Source organism: Macaca thibetana, chromosome 14, assembly GCF_024542745.1.
Source record: "Macaca thibetana thibetana isolate TM-01 chromosome 14, ASM2454274v1, whole genome shotgun sequence".
Lineage (NCBI taxonomy): Eukaryota > Metazoa > Chordata > Mammalia > Primates > Cercopithecidae > Macaca > Macaca thibetana.
The window spans coordinates 11,496,335-11,512,862 of record NC_065591.1 but is presented as its reverse complement, the minus strand read 5'-3'; the positions used below and the strand labels follow the sequence as shown (position 1 = coordinate 11,512,862).

General features: G+C 50.3%; 2 protein-coding genes and 1 long non-coding RNA gene across 5 annotated transcripts in view; 1 reads left to right on the top strand and 2 right to left on the bottom strand.

Moving 5' to 3' along the window:
• GNG3 (G protein subunit gamma 3) overlaps positions 1–16,528 on the top strand; it is a 440,061-nt gene that overhangs the window by 225,337 nt on the left and 198,196 nt on the right. The window lies entirely within an intron of this gene.
• Positions 1–16,528, bottom strand: part of AHNAK (AHNAK nucleoprotein) — a 113,772-nt gene that overhangs the window by 63,390 nt on the left and 33,854 nt on the right. The gene's annotated exons all lie outside the window — the stretch shown is intronic.
• Positions 15,809–16,490, bottom strand: LOC126935547 (uncharacterized). Its single transcript, XR_007719259.1, has 3 exons — positions 16,428–16,490; positions 16,270–16,349; positions 15,809–15,868 (listed from the first exon to the last, which is right to left on the bottom strand). It is a non-coding gene; the product is annotated as an uncharacterized LOC126935547 (long non-coding RNA).

The following is a 16,528-nucleotide window of genomic DNA, read 5'->3' as shown; positions in this document are numbered from 1 at the left end:
CAAAGTTGCCAGTATATTCAAGGTAAGAAGTTATCCTATAGAAAGCATGGCTTTCAGTTAAATATGTAGATTACCTCACAGTGTCCTGTTGTAATTCATAGCCAAAACTAGAGTGCTTTAGAATTAACAGTAATAGGCCGGGTACAGTGACTCACGCCTGTAATCCCAGCACTTTGGGAGGCCGAGGCGGGTGGATCATGAGGTCAGGAGATCGAGACCATCCTGGCTAACATGGTGAAACCCCATCTCTACCAAAAATACAAAAAATTAGCCGGGCATGGTGGCGGGCGCCTGTAGTCCCAACTACTTGGGAGGCTGAGGCAGGAGAACGGCGTGAACCCGGGAGGCGGAGTTTGCAGTGAGCCGAGATCTCGCCACTGCACTCCAGCCTGAGCGACAGAACATGACTCCGTCTCAAAAAAAAAAAAAACAAAAACCGACAACTGCTAAAGTGTTCTGAGCTGATCAAAGGAGGAATCCAAAGGCCAGTGTACCGTACAGCTTGGGACTGAATGATTGGCATTGTCATCTCGTCATTCCAGGACATGACCACTATGTGGCAGGAAAGGATGTGGCAGAAGGGCAGGCTATGGCACCAAAGAACTCCTTGAAGTCACTCGAGAAAACAGAGGATAAGGAAGGGAATGGGGAGGTCACTCCCCTGAGGCCCTCCAAGGCCCCAGACTCTCCTGTTTTATATCTAAAGGTCAAGGTGAAATGGGTGGAGAACAGTGATACATAACCATTCCTATCAAAAAAGGTAGAGACATGATTACTCACTCGATGTAAAACGGTTACTAAGTAACAGAAGACACAGCATTAAATAGCATCATTGCAACATATCTGATTATGTTACTAATGTGAATCATTCACGATTTCCTGTCCGAAAGAGCTGAAATTTTTATTCTAACAAGATCATAGAAACTGGTAATAGGCCAGGCGCGGTGGTTCACACCTGTAATCCCAGCACTTTGGGAGGCCGAGGCGGGTGGATCACGAGGTCAGGTGTTCAAGACCAGCCTGACCAACACGGTGTAGCCCCGTCTCTACTAAAAATACAAAAATTAGCCGGGTGTGGTGGCGCATGCCTGTAATCCCAGTTTCTCAGGAGGCTGAGGCAGAAGAATTGCTTGAAGTCAGGAGGCGGAGGCTGCAATGAGCCAAGATCAAGCCACTGCACTCCAGCCTGGGCGACAGAACGAGACTCCGTCTCAAAAAAAAAAAAAAAAAGAAACTGGTAATAAATAAGTATAATCCAATACAAGTGTGCAGAAAATAGGGGCTTTCTAGGTATCCAAATGAAATACTCATATGTGTGTTCAAAGTGGCATGTGCAGCCGGGCACAGTGGCTCATACCTCTAATGCCAGCACTTTGGGAGGCTGAGGTGGGCGGATCACCTGAGGTCAGAAGTTTGAGACCAGCCTGGCCAACATAGCAAAAACCCATCTCTACTAAAAACACAAAAATTAGCCAGGCATGGTGGCGGGCACCTGTAATCCCAGCTACTCAGGAGGCTGAGGCAGAAGCATCACTTGAACCCAGGAGGCGAAGGCTGCAGTGAGCCAAGATCACGCCACTGCACTCCAGCCCGGGTGACAAAGCAAGACTCCGTATCAAAAAAAAAAAAAAGTGAAATGTGCAAGAATGTTTGTACGTACAAGAATGTAAACACTGGGACCAGGCTTAGTAGCTCATGCCTGTAATCCCAGCACTTTGGGAGGCCAAGGCAGGCAGATAACCTGAGATCAGGAGTTCGCACCAGCTGGGCCAAAATGACGAAACTCCATCTCTAGTAAAAATTTTGCCAGGCGTGGTGGCGTGCCCCTGTAATCCCAGCTACTCAGGAGGCTGAGGCAGGAGAATCGCTTGAACCTGGGAAGCAGAGGTTGCAGTGAGCCGAGATTGAGCCACTGCACTCCAGCCTGGGTGACAGAGGGGAGACTTCATCTCAAAAAAAAAAAAAGTAAACACTGGAAATGACTTAAAAGTCCATCAATACAGGAAATGTTAAATATACAATATATCTATGCTGCACAATATTTCACAATGAAAAGAATGAGGTAGGTCTGTTTTCACCTACATGGAACATCTCCAAAACGTTAAGAGGGGAAAAAGGAAATTGCAAAACAACACAGTCCAATCTTATTTATGGTTTTGTGGGTTTTGTTGTTGTTAACCCACAAAATTCTAGGCTTCTATGTTTGGACACGTCCAAATGCATTGAGCAAAATCTACAGGGCACATGCCAAGATGAAGCCGATGGTTATCATTAAGGAGGAGCATGCAGGGGTGTTCGGAACAAGTGGAATTTCTCTTGTATTGTTTTAATTTTTTACAAAAATCAATGGCATACTAAGATTACACTAAATGTAATTATAATTACACTATATGGTGTAATTAAAAATTGAATCTTTGGGGCCAGGCATAGTGGCTTGTGCCTATAATCCCAGTGCTTTAGAAGGCCAAGGTGGGAGGATGGCTTGAGGCCAGAAGTTTGAGAGCAGCACCTGGGCAACATAGTAAACCCAGACTCTAAAAAAAAAAAAAAAAAAAAAAAAAATTTATTATCTAGGTGTGGAAGCTGTGCCTGTCAGTAAGAACTACTCGGAAAGCTGAGGTGGGAGGATCTCTTGAGTCCAGGAGTTCAAGGTTGCAGTGAGCTGTGATCATGCCAGTACACTCCAGCCTGAGTGACAGAGCAAGGCCCTTCGCTAAAAAAAAATAAATAAATAAATAAATAAAAATAAATAAAAATAAATAAATAAATAAATCTTTGGAAATGTTGGTTCTAAAAATTTCCACCTGCCCAACAGAATATTCATTAGGATTGAAAGTACTTTACCAGTTGTGATTACTTCAACAAGGGGAGGTTCATTATTCAACAAGCATTTATGGAGCATCTACTGTGGGCCAGGCACTGTTCTAGACTCTGGGGATATATTAAAAATCCCCGCCCTCATGAAGCCTATATTCCAGCGGACTTTATGGTCTCTCTTCCACCTATCTTCTCCCACTTCCTTTGGTGGGAGTGGTCTCTGGAAGAGAGGCATGGGCATGAGGAGATAAAATATGCCCAGAGGCAGGGGCATGACATAGATGAGCTCTGACCATGTCTACTAGGCCTGGGAAAGAGGAGAAGATGGATAGGGTTTAAGGCTTTAGTGCAGACCCATAGCATCTGACTGGCCCCTCAGTAAACATTCTCTGTATCTATTCAAACCTGCCAGGCACAGTGGTTTATGCCTGTAATCCCAGCACTTTGGGAGGCCGAGGCGGGCGGATCACCTGAAGTCAGGAGTTCGAGACCAGCCTGACCAACATGGTGAAACCCCAGCTCTACTAAAAATACAAAAAAATTTAGCTGGGCATGGTGGTGTGTGCCTGTCATCTCAGCTACTTGGGAGACTGAGGCAAGAGAATCACTTGAACCTGGGAGGCGGAGGTTGTAGTGAGCCAAGATTGTGCCACAGCACTCCAGCCTGGGCAACAGAGCAAGACTCTGTCTCAAAAAAAACCAAAAAAACCAGCCGTACAAGTTGAGCAGTCAGCAGCTGTGCAGCTCCTAGCCACTCCTCCACCTCCTGGAGACTGTGAACCAAGCCACAAAGGGGGAAGGGGTGTGGCCGAGTGCTGGTTGGGCTTAGGAGCTCCTGGCTCCTCCAGGATGCCAATGAGACTTCCCTTCTGGCATGAGGCCACGTAGAATGATGATGGCTGAGAGTGCAACAGTAGGAGGACAGAGGATCGCTGGTAAGGGGAAAGTGAGTAAGTGGAAGGAAGTCCATGTAAGAGCTAACTGTACTCCATCTGGGCCAAAATGGGGAGACCACATCTCCCTTCAGGGGTCATCTGACACCAGACCAAGGCTCAGCCAAGCTTTTCTGTGCTGGAGAGCCAGAAGCCAGCTGGGAGAGCCTGCTGGTCCTCGGTGCCCTCACTTCCCGGTCCTCTGCTCCTCTGTCCCCCGCACCAGACTACCTGGCTCCAGCTTGCTTCGGGTCTAAGCTGAACAGAGTAGGGAAGAGGGGCAGGTGAAATGCCTCAAGACAGGCCTGGCATAAAAAAGTGGAACTGAGTTTGTGGCTTACCCAAGAGATTAAACATAGTCTAGTTGTATCCATGCAATTTAAGGTGGGAAGGTGAAGGATCCTGTATTCCAAACCAACCTGCATTCACAAGACAAGGGCCGTAGTAAACACAAAGGAATGACTCAATAGCGGCGAAACTCAGACATCCTTGACAAGCCAGTAGGGGAGATATTTCAGGCTAGGGCAGCCTTACCTGAGACCTTCAAATCATACTATAAAGGTACCTGGCTGCCCCACCTGAGCCCAGCCTAGCCAGCTTCCCAGCTATGCCGGTTCACACGGGTGCTAGAAGGCTGGGGTAATCTGATTGGCCCAGGGAGTCACGTGTGCTAGAGAACACTAGCTTTGTTAACAATCAGAGTCAGGTTTGAACCTGTTCCTCCCATACCTACATGCTGTCCCTCAGAGAGCCCAATGGTGACACTCACAGGGTGTGGTATGCAGCTCCAAACCTCCCCAATGACTTAAAAAATCCAAATGAGTTTTAGATTGCTGAACCCAGTTGATCATACCAGAAATCGAGCTAAAGAACCACCTCAACATCATTTTTTTTCTACTTTCAGCTAAGCGAACAAACTGGGAGATTGCTGCCTCACGACTTTATGTAGTAAATAATCCTTTCATCTCCCCTTTGGCTGGGAAGAGCTTACTCTCTGTAGACAAGGAACCGGCAGAAGCCTCTATGTCAGCTGAGGTTTGAACAAGGCAGCGTCGAGCTGGGAATACTCACTGTCAAGTTTTTTCCCCCTTGAAAACTGGATGTGGACATTGCTCAGACATATCACATTAAAACATATAGTTCTGGCCGGGCGTGGTGGCTCACACCTGTAATCTTAACACTTTGGGAGGCTGAGGGAGGAGAATCACTTCAACTCAGGAGTTCGAGACCAGCCTGGGTAACATAGTGAATCACCATCTCTACAAAAAAAAAAAAAAAATCAAAAACACAAAACAAATTAGCCAGGCATGGTGGCACTTGGGAAGTTGAGGTGGGAGGATTGCTTGACCCCGGAAGGTGGAGTGGCAGATGGCACCACTGCTTTCCAGCTTGGGGGTCAGAGTGAGACCCCATCCAAAAACAACAACAACAACAACAACAACAACAACAAAACAATTTTATCCCTATCTTCCAAAGAGATTTCCGGTGTCAATGCCTCAAATTCTACATTCTAGAAGAACTTTGCCTGCCGGGCGCAGTGGCTCACATCTGTAATCCCAGCACTTGGGGAGGCCAAAGTGGGTGGATCACGAGGTCAGGAGATCGAGACCATCCTGACCAACGTGGTGGAACCCCGTCTCTACCAAAATACAAAAAATTAGCCAAACGGGGTGGTGCCCACCTGTAGTCCCAGCTACTCAGGAGGCTGAGGCAGGGGAATTTCTTGAACCCAGGAGGTGAAGGTTGCAGTGAGCCAAGATTGTGCCACTGCACTTCAGCCTGGCGACAAAGCAAAGCAACACTCCATCTCAAAAAAAAAAGAAAAAGAAAAAGAAAAAAAGAACTTTGCCAAAACCTGAGAGAAATAAATGCATTTGCCAAACCCCAGCATGATGTGAGCGCTTTGCTCTCCAGATGCCACAAATACTCTCCTGCGCTCACATGTCAATATATCACAGCCAAGTGCTGCCCAGCAAATACACAGGGCTTTGTCTCATTCTGCAGCGCTGGACGCTGGCCACGGAGCCACTGTTGCTGTGTCTGTCAGGCACAAAGAGAGCGGTGGGGCAGGCAGGGGGCATGGCGCAGTGAGCTGCAAAGACAAAGCCAGCCCCGCCTTGCTGCAGGTGGGAAACACAGCTCTCCACATCCCAGCCAGGCTTTGCGGGTCAAACAATTCTCTAGGAAGGAAGGAAAGGAGAACAGAAGAAAAATCAAAAGCCACACTGCCTAGACTTAAGCAGTGAGAGATGCCAGCCACCCGTTTCGGACCAAACTGGGCAGATTTGGGGTGTCTCCTCCTCTTCTACACCTGAGCACTCCTCCACTCCCTCTTCCTCAACTTCCTGCCCCAAGCAGCACCTTTTCGGCCGCTCTTGCCACCCCACCTTTCTCGGGCTTCAGGTCTTCGACTTCAGAGTCTCCGAGCTTTTCCTCTGCCTCCTTTCCCACCCCAGCAGGGCAGTCCTGGGGGCTGGAATGGTGTGGATTTGAGGAGTTTGCCAGCTGACAGGGCACAGAATTTAGCTAAATTCACACTCTTCCGCAGCTCAAGGAAAGCAAGCGAACTGCAAAACTTCAGCAAGTTTATTAGAGAGAGTTTATTTTGTTTTGTTCTTTAACTTTTGTTTGTTTTTACCCTAAGTATAGGCTAAAACCTGGGAGACCAAGAAACTAAACAGTAATTGACAGAAGGAAAACTGGAGCAGCAGTGGCCGAAGGGAAGTGTATGAAGTGATTGGATAGTGATAAGATGGCTTATCGAGTTTCTGCCACGTGCCATGTGCCTGGCAGTGCGCTGGAGACATCATGATGGACAAGCACACTACATCTCACTCACAGAGCTGACGGTCTGGAGCGAGAGGCAGACAGACAAGCCATTGGCCACTGATATTTTAATATGAATAGTGCTAAGAGCAAAAAAGTACAGAGCAACACAAATGTATGAGATGGCTGGGGAATACCCAGGAAGGCTTCCAGGAGGAAATGACCTCTGAACTGAAACCCAAAGGATGAAGAAGAGAAGCCTGCATGAAAGCCAGGGTGCTGGAGAGAGAAGAGTACATTAAGGGTACTGGAAAGAGCTGAGTGTGGCTGGAGAGGCCAGCTTGAGACTGCAGAGGCTGACAGTGGCTAAGTCAAAAGCAGGCAGACCACCGAGTGCTCCGTGGGTCTTGGCTGGAGTATGAAGAGGCTGAGACATGTAGTGTTTGGAGCCACCTCCAAGACCTTTTTTTCCCTGTGTGAACCTATGTACAGTTCAGGCTGACTTACTGAAGCATTTCTGTCCAACTTTTAAATCTCCATATTCCGTGAGAGTTCCGCAAATGCTCATAAATACAAAACAATCAACAGTCCAACCCATCTCAAGTAGGAGTGAGTGGGGGACACGCCCTGACTCCCATGTTTTTTCCTGTCCTTATTTCTGCCACCAGCAAAGCCCAATCAAAGGTTCTCCACGATTACATAACCAGACATGGCAAGTAAGCCTCAGCAGACACACAGGATCTGACCACTTCCCCTTCGGAAACTGTAAAACAACGAAAGTGGGCTGGGCGCGGTGGCTCACGCCTGTAATCCCAGCACTTTGGGAGGCCAAGGTGGGAGGCTCACAAGGTCAGGAGCTCGAGACCAGCCTGGCCAACATGGTGAAACCCTGTCTCTACTAAAAATACAAAAATTAGCCGGGCGTGGGGGCGGGCACCTGTAATCTCAGCTACTCAAGAGGCTGAGGCAGGAGAATCGCTTGAACCTAAGAGGCAGAGGTTGCAGTGAGCCCTGACCGTGCCATTGCACTCCAGCCTGGACAACAAAGTGAGACTCCATCTCAAAAAAAAAAAGAAAAAGAAAAAGAAAAAAAAAAGTGAGTGTTTGCAGAACATGCAGAGTGGCCTTTTTACCTGGGTTGCCGGCAAGGTCTGGACTCACCATCCAGTGGCAAGAACCTGATTAATCCAAGGTGTTTATTTCCTTTTGATAAACAGTAACATGTAATTTTCCATTTTTAGACACAATAATTATTTTGAGAGCAGTCACCAAAATCAGTACTTAGAGGGAGTGGTTTTCCCTCATAAGAGGACAGCAGCTCAGTTTAAAAAATAATTTTTTCTAAAAGTCCCTGCCTCGAGGCCGGGCACAGTGGCTCACGCCTGGCCAACATGGTGAAACCCCGTCTCTACTAAAAATCAGTCAGGCGCGGTGGCACACACCTGTAATCCCAGCTACTAGGGAGTTTGAGGCAGGAGAATTGCTTGAACCCAGGAGGCGGAGGTTTCAGTGAGCCAAGACCCTACCACTGCACTCCAACCTAGGCAACAGAACAAGGCTCCATCTCGAAAGAAAGAGAGAGAGAGAGAGAGAGAGAGAGAGAGAGAGAGAGAGAGAGAGAGAGAGAGAGAAAGGGAGGGAGGGAGGAAGGAAGGAAGGAAGGAACGAAGGAACGAAGGAACGAAGGAACGAAGGAATGAAGGAAGGAAGGAAAAGAAAAGAAAGAGAGAGAAAGAAAGGGAGAGAGAGGAAGGAAGGAAGGAAGGAAGGAAGGAAGGAAGGAAGGAAGGAAGGAAGGAAGGAAGGAAGGAAGGAAGGAAGGAAATTAGTGTCTTAAACATGATTCAAGAGACAAGCAGTTTTTGGAAAAACATGTTGTTCAAATAGAGTGAAGGACAAAAAGCCACCCCTCCCTGCCAGGCCCCCCAGCAAATTTACCCAGAACTTATCCCACCTGGGGCTCCTCCCTCCTGCAGCTAAATTCCTAGAATTTATTTTCCAGGAATTTAGACAATCTGCACTGGCTGCCTCCACTTTCTCATCTGACTTCCCTATCTGCCTGAAGGGCCCACTTGAAATTCAAGTTGTGAGCCGAACTTGCAATCTTACAAATAGAAAATGCCCTGGCATTATTCTTGCCTGCCTGCTCACATTCCAGCCCTCCCCACCGCCTGGCCACCGGAGACAGAGGACAGAGGCGTGGTTGGCAGCCACGCGCCCTTGAGGAGACCACATACCTAGGTAAACACTGGCTGGAAAGGCCCAAGGTTGTCCAAAGCCTCCCCTTTCACCTGGCTGGGGTTGGGGAACCTTAAGGCCAAAACTCCTCCACATAAGGGTCAAGCGCCCCTGCCCCACCCCCTACCCTGCCCCCTGCAGCCCAGCATCCAGAGGATGTCAGGAGCTCCTAGAGGAGAAAGCAAGGCGGGTACGACGCTGTTTGTGAGGATGTGCTAAAAGGCTCTGCCGTTCCAAAATGCCCTAAGCTGGCCTGCTGATGGGCCTGAAGCAACCACGTGAGAAACCCATCCCTCAGGGTCTAAAAACTCTCTTTTTAAATGTAAACATTGAAAAACAATAACATATATGACACTGACACTCTCCAGGACCTTAGTTTCTCAGGGTACAAAGCTGCTATTTGAAGGAAGTCTGGATAAAGGGGAAAGCGCGCAACGAAAGGCGCACTGTTTGGGGATTGGGGACCCAGTAGGGTAAGGGGTGAGGTCCGGTGGCCACCCCTTGGGAAGTGTAAACCTGGCCTCAGCAGCTTCCCGACATTCCCCCAGGGTCTTCTTTCCCCCCTGCTCGGCCCCTCTTTGCTCCCCTCTGTGTCCCAAGCCTCCAACCCAGTCTGCGGGCACGTGGCTCACAGCAACCCCAGGGGACAAAAATCCGCCTAGCAATGGGTCATGGGGCCCAAATATGGCCTGGCGATCGACAATTCGGCCAGCGGGGTGTGGCCGCAGATGCTCGCTACAGACCAGGGTCTCATGCCCTTGATTCTGAGTGCCCCGGGCTTGCTGGATGGGGGCTCACCGGGTATCATCCCATTTCTGGTTGAAGCAAGGGACTTGCCTCTATATTGAAAGCGCGCTGCTTTACTTCGATTGTAGGTTTGTTTGGAGTGCTAGAAGGGATTTATGGAGACAGGGAGCGGGGCTAAAGTCCCCTCGAAGTCACCTTTGACACAGTCCTTGCTCCCTGTGAGTCCTCTCCCTCTTTTTCTTCCTTCCTCTCCACGCCCTTTAACGCTCCCTGCTGCTCATTGCAAGCCGCCGCCCTTCCCTCCCCCTCGACCTAGGGCTTTGCTCCTCCCCTGCTGCCTCCCCCGACACGCCTCGCCCCACTATCCACCCCCCAGCAAGACCCCTGGCCACACTGTCCGCCTCTGCCCATTGTTTCTCATGTTTTCCCCCTTAGTTTTCTGCTTGCTTTCTTCTCCAGCTCCCCATAATCTCCGGAACGAAGAGCAAGCGGTCCAGGCCGAGTGCAGTGGCTCATGCCTGTAATCCCAGCATTTCCGCAGGCTGAGGCAGGAGGATCGCTTAAACTCATGAATTCCAGACCAGCCTGGGCAACACAGCAAGACCCCCGTCTCTACAAAAAAAAAAAAAAAAAGGCGGGAGGTGGGGAGGTGGTCACCGAGCTGGGCATGGTAGCGCACGCGGGTAGTCCCAGCTACAGGGTAGGCTGAGGTGGGAGGATGGCTTGAGCCCAGGATGTCCAGGCTGCTGTGAGCCATGATCACGCCACAGCACTCCACCCTGGGCAACAGAGCGAGATCCTGTCTAAAAATAAATAAATAATAATAAGTTAATAAATAAACATTTTTTTTAAAAAAAGAGCAAGTGGGCCGGGCGCGGTGGTAAAGGCGGGTGGATAGGTCAGGAATCGAAACATCCTTTTTTACAAAAAACTAAAAGAATGGCGTGAACCCGGGAGGTGGAGCAAGCCGAGTCTGAGCTGAGCAAGTGGTTGAGAGCTTGAGGACGCCCGAGTTCCTTCCCCTTGGGAGGGTATTGGGGTTTGTGGGGTCAGGGGAGCTGCTCCATCCAACCCAGGAGGTCAGGAAGACTGAGATCCTTCTACTCACACCACGGATTGTTGGCAAGTTCTCACTTCGGGCTAAAATCAGCCTCGCCCTGGAGCCAAGCAGGGCTGGCAGGTGAAGAGATACAGGGGAAACTGTCAGGGGCAGGAACAACTTTGTTTCACCCAAAATGCCTCCTTGCAGCCCCCTTGCATTTACAGGTTCTCCCCCAGGCAGGAGGCTCAGCCCCTCAGGGCCCCAGCTGGCCAGAGGGGTGTGCATCAGGCCTGGCCTGTATTTTCCTAGCTGCAGGGCAGCGGGAGGCCATGGGCTTAGCCAGGGCTGGGGGGGCTTCCAGGCTGCGTGGGCTGGGTGGTCTGGGGCCAGTGGGTGGGGCTCATTACAATGCAAATGATTTGATCATAGTTTCTCCCTTGTTTATTATTACAGTGGAAGAGTGAAGACTCAGGAGAGGAAGGACCCAGGAGAGCCTCGGGAGGGACTGACAGCAGCCAGGAGGCTGAGCCTGAACCCTAAACCCTACTCCCTCCTCCCCAAAATGGGCAAATGGGTGTATGTCCCAGTCTTTTCCTTTCAGGGCTGGACCTGAAACCTGCCAAGCTGCCTGGCTCTCAGGTTTCATTCTGAGTTCGTTCCCCTTCTCTTGCTCCCCGGCCTGACCCTGCTAAACCTCCCACGCACACATCTCCACTTCCACACTTTTATTCCCGTCCTTCTGCCTGGAATGCCTTCCCCACACTCCTCTCCAAACTTTGAAATAGTTATACACTGTTATTAACAGTCTTCCTGGTACCAGAGCAAGCAGAATGCTATTAAAAGCATGGGCTTTTCAGTCAGCACAGACCCCTGCTATTTGCTAGCTGTGTGACCTTGGACATCATGCTTAACCTCTCTGAGCCTCAGTTTCTTTGTCTATTAAATGAGAACCATCATGCCCACCTCATACGGTTGTTGTGGAAATGAAAAGAGAGAAAGCATGTAAAATACATACACAAGGCCTCACACAAACTAAAAATACATAGGAATAGCTAACACAGTATTTACTGTATGCTGACCACATTAACTTAAATCATCCTCCCCACAAAACTGCGAGAGAAGTACCATATCATCCCTATTTTATAGATTAAACAAACAGGGTTGGGGATGCGGGCTCACGCCTGTAATCCCAGCACTTTGGGAGGCCAAGGCAGGCAGATCACTTGAGATCGGGAGTTTGAGACCAGCCTAACCAACATGGCAAAACCCCGTCTCTACTAAAAATACAAAAATTAGCTGGGCATGGTGGGCATGCCTGTAGTCCCAGCTACTGAGGAAGCTGAGGCAGGAGAATCCAGGAGGCAGAGGTTGCCGTGATGGCGCCACTGCACTCCAGCCTAGGTGACAGAGTGAGACTCCGTCTCAAAAAAAAAACAAACAAGTAAACAAAACAAAACAAAACAAAACTGCAGCACAGTGAGGTTTGATAACTTGCCCAAGGTCACATAGCTAGGAAACAGCAGAACTGACAGTTGTTATTATTATTATTCCCCTACTAGATGGTAGGCTCATTGAAGAAAGGGGCTTTGCACATAATAATTGGGGTTTTTTAATTTGTTTTTTGGGACTGGGTCTCGCTCTGTCACTCTGACTGGAGTGCAATAGCACAATCACAGCTCACTGCAGCCTTGAATTCCTGGCCTCAAGTGATCCTCCTGCCTCAGCCTCCCAAAGCATTGGGATTACAGGAGTAAGCCATTGTGCTGGGCCATACTAACTTTAATAACTACTTTCAAGAATGTTAAAAAGTCCAAGTTCAAGTCCCTGCAAATTTCAAGAGGCATCCTCTATTTCCTAAAATTCCCCCAGAAAAGAAATTCCCAGCTTCTTCAGGGAAACAATAGTGACATCACAGAGAAGACAAAAAAAATTTTTTTTTTTTTAATCAGAAAGCTTGGATAGACTTTGGCCAGGTCACCTCTTCCCAACTCTATGAGTTGAGACCAATCGCTTCGCTTCTCTGAGCCTCACCTTTCTGGTTTGTAAGATAGAGTCAGCAAATGCCAGAGCTGCCTGCTTGCATGGGCAGAGCTGAGAACCCAGTGTGAGATCTCAAGAGATAAAGCACTCTGTGGACTAGAACGCCCTGTCCAAAGAGAAGGTCTTTTCATCCGTAACCCTTTCTCATCCTTGGCCCCATTACTGGGAAGTTTTTCCGTTAAGGCCAAGCCTCAAGCGTGTGGTAGAAAATAACAGAGGCATTTAAAGGGAAATGAAACCGCCCTTCTCAGCAGAATGTTCCCCACACATTTGCCGTGGCCCATGGCAGTGCCTCTGCTGGGCGCCTTCAGCCTTAGGAAGCACTTGCGCAGCTGCCTGACGCCACGGGGCAATTCAGAGGCTGGTAAACAGCCCATGGCATTCCCGGCCCGTGGCAGGCGTTCATGCACAGAATTCTTTGTCCTCGTGAGGAAGGACAGAGAGTTGCTCTGTGCTGCAAAGCTCAAAGCCAGAACTCCATTTTCAAAACCCCTGGCCCAAGATCACGCCAAGGCTAAGCGTGCCACCAACATCTGAAAGTGTGCTTGTGAAATAAACTTCCCCAAACTTGGACATTTTTCTTGAAAACTTGGGTTTCCTTGTTAATTCTAATGAGGAGGCATGGAAACGTTACTATGGAGAAACTTGGCAATCTCCTACTTAACCAAAGAATTGAAATTAACATACCCATCATGTGGCTTCTGAAACGAGGCACCAAAAAGGACCCAGCATCACTTGTGTGGTATTCCTGCCCCAAAATTCACAACCTGAACCCAACTATGAGGAAACATCATCAGACAAACCCAGATTGAGGGACATTTCTAGAAAACTGGTCCCACACACTTCAAAAATATCAATGCCATGCATGACAACAAAAAGCTGAGAAACTATTCCAGATTAAAGAAATAAAAAGCCAGTCACGGTGGCTCACACCTGTAATTCCAGCACTTTGGGAGGCCAAGGCGGGTGGATCACTTGAGGTCAGGAGTTCGAGACCAGCCTGGCCAACATGATAGAACCCTGTCTCTACTGAAAATACAAAAAATTAGCTGGGCGTGGTGGCGGTGGCCTGTAATCCCAGCTACTCAGGAGGCTGAGGCAGGACAATCGCTTGAACCCGGGAGGAGGAGGTTGCAGTGAGCTGGGATCGCACCATTGCACTCTATCTAGCCTGGGCGACAAGAGTGAAACTCCATCTCAAAAAAAAAAAAAGAAAGAAAGAAAGAAAGAGACCAAGACAACTAAATCTCATGTGAGGTCATCAACAATTGCAGCCCAAAGAGGAAAAAAAGACATTGTGGCCGGGGGTGGTCGCAAATCCCAGGACTTTGGGAGACTGAGGCAGGCAGGTCCCTTGAGGCCAGGAGTTCAAGACCAGCCTGGCCAACATGCTACTAAAAAAACACAAAAATTAGCCGGGTATGGTGGCACACACCTGTAATCCCAGCTACTCGAGAGGCTGAGGCATGAGAATCCCTTAAACCTGGGAGGTAGAGGTTGCAGTAAGCCGAGATCACACCACTGCACTCCAACCTGGGGGACAGAGAGAGACTGTCTCAAAAAAAAGGAAAAAAAAAAAAGACGTTACTATAAAGACAATTACTGGGGCAATTGGTGAAATGTAAATATATACTACATATTAGATAATATGTCAATGTTTTGTTTTGCGAATTTAATTATTGTATTGGAGTTTTTTGGTTGGTTTGTTTGTTTGTTTGAGATGGAGTCTCACTCTGTTGCCCAGGCCAGAGTGCAATGGTGCAATCTCGGCTCACTGCAACCTCTGCCTCCCCCGGGTTAAAGTGATTCTCCTGCCTCAGCCTCCCGAGTAGCCGGGATTACAGGCACCCACCACACACGGCTAATTTTTTTGTATTTTTAGTAGAGACAGGGTTTCACTATGTTGGCCTGGCTGGTCTGGAACTTCCTGACCTCAAGAACTGCCCACCTTGGCCTCCCAAAGTGCTGGAATTACAGGCGTGAGCCACTGCACCTGCCCTGTATTGGAGTTATATAAGAGAATGTCCATACATGCTGAAGTATTTAGGGGTTCACACCATTCTCCCGCCTCAGCCTCCCCAGTAGCTGGGACTACAGACACCAACCACCACGTCCGGCTATTTTTTTTTTTTTTTTTTTTTTTTTGAGACGGAGTCTCGCTCTGTCACCTAGGCTGGAGTGCAGTGGCCGGATCTCAGCTCACTGCAAGCTCCGCCTCCCGGGTTCACGCCATTCTCCTGCCTCAGCCTCCCGAGTAGCTGGGACTACAGGCGCCTGCCACCTCGCCCGGCTAAGTTTTTGTATTTTTAGTAGAGACGGGGTTTCACTATGTTAGCCAGGATGGTCTCGATCTCCTGACCTCGTGATCCGCCCGTCTCCGCCTCCCAAAGTGCTGGGATTACAGGCTTGAGCCACCGCGCCCGGCCCTTTTTTTTTTTTTTTTTTTTTTTTTGTATTTTTAGTAGACATGGGGTTTGACCGTGTTAGCCAGGATGGTCTCAATTTCCTGACCTCGTGATCCACCTGCCTCCACCTCCCAAAGTGCTGGGATTACAGGCGTGAGCCACCGCGCCCGGCCAGGGCATCCAGTTTTTCACACCCATCGCATCACTTGCTCTGCGGAAATCCTCAGAAAGAGGAATCTGAGATCAGTGGGACTGGGCCACATCTAGCCACATGGGACTCAGAAAACATTTATTGAATGGACACTGGGGCCACCACTAGCCTGCATCACTTCTTCCTCAAGCTAAAAAAATTTTTTTAAATTGATATATTATTGGACAACCTGGGTAGTTCTCCCCAGAGGACTTTCCAGCATCCTAATGGGCATTCTTCCCTGGCTGTGTACACAAGTGCACCCCACCGTCACCACTTACCCCACCGTCGCCCACTCACCCCACCGTCACCCACTCACCCCACCGTCGCCCACTCACCCCACCGTCGCCCACTCACCCCCCGTCGCCCACTCACCCCACCGTCACCCACTCACCCCACCGTCGCCCACTCACCCCACCGTCGCCCACTCACCCCGTCACTCACCACCCCACGTCGCCCACTCACCCCACCGTCGCCCACTCACCCCACCGTCGCCCACTCACCCCACCGTCGCCCACTCACCCCGTCGCCCACTCACCCCGTCACCCACTCACCCCGTCACCCACTCACCCCACCGTCACCCACTCACCCCACCGTCGCCCACTCACCCCACCGTCACCCACTCACCCCACCGTCGCCCACTCACCCCACCGTCACCCACTCACCCCACCGTCGCCCACTCACCGCACTGCTTCGCCCACTCACCCCACCGTCACCAACTCACCCCACCGTCGCCCACTCACCCCACCGTCGCCCACTCACCGCACCGTCGCCCACTCACCCCACCGTCGCCCACTCACCCCACCGTCGCCCACTCACCTCACCGTCGCCCACTCACCCCACCGTCGCCCACTCACCCCACCGTCGCCACACTCACCTCACCGTCGCCCACTCACCCCACCGTCGCCCACTCACCCCACCGTCGCCCACTCACCCCGTCGCCCACTCACCCCACCGTCGCCCACTCACCGCGCTGCTTCGCCCACTCACCCCACTGCTTCGCCCACTCACCCCACCATCGCCCACTCACCCCACCGTCGCCCACTCACCCCACCGTCGCCCACTCACCCCACCGTCGCCCACTCACCCCACCGTCGCCCACTCACCGCACTGCTTCGCCCACTCACCCCACCGTCGCCCACTCACCTCACCGTCGCCCACTCACCGCACTGCTTCGCCCACTCACTCCACCGTCACCCACTCACCTCACCGTCGCCCACTCACCGCACTGCTTCGCCCACTCACCCCACCGTCGCCCACTCACCGCACTGCTTCGCCCACTCACCCCACCGTCGCCCACTCACCGCACCGTCGCCCACTCACCCCACCGTCGCCCACTCACCCCACCGTC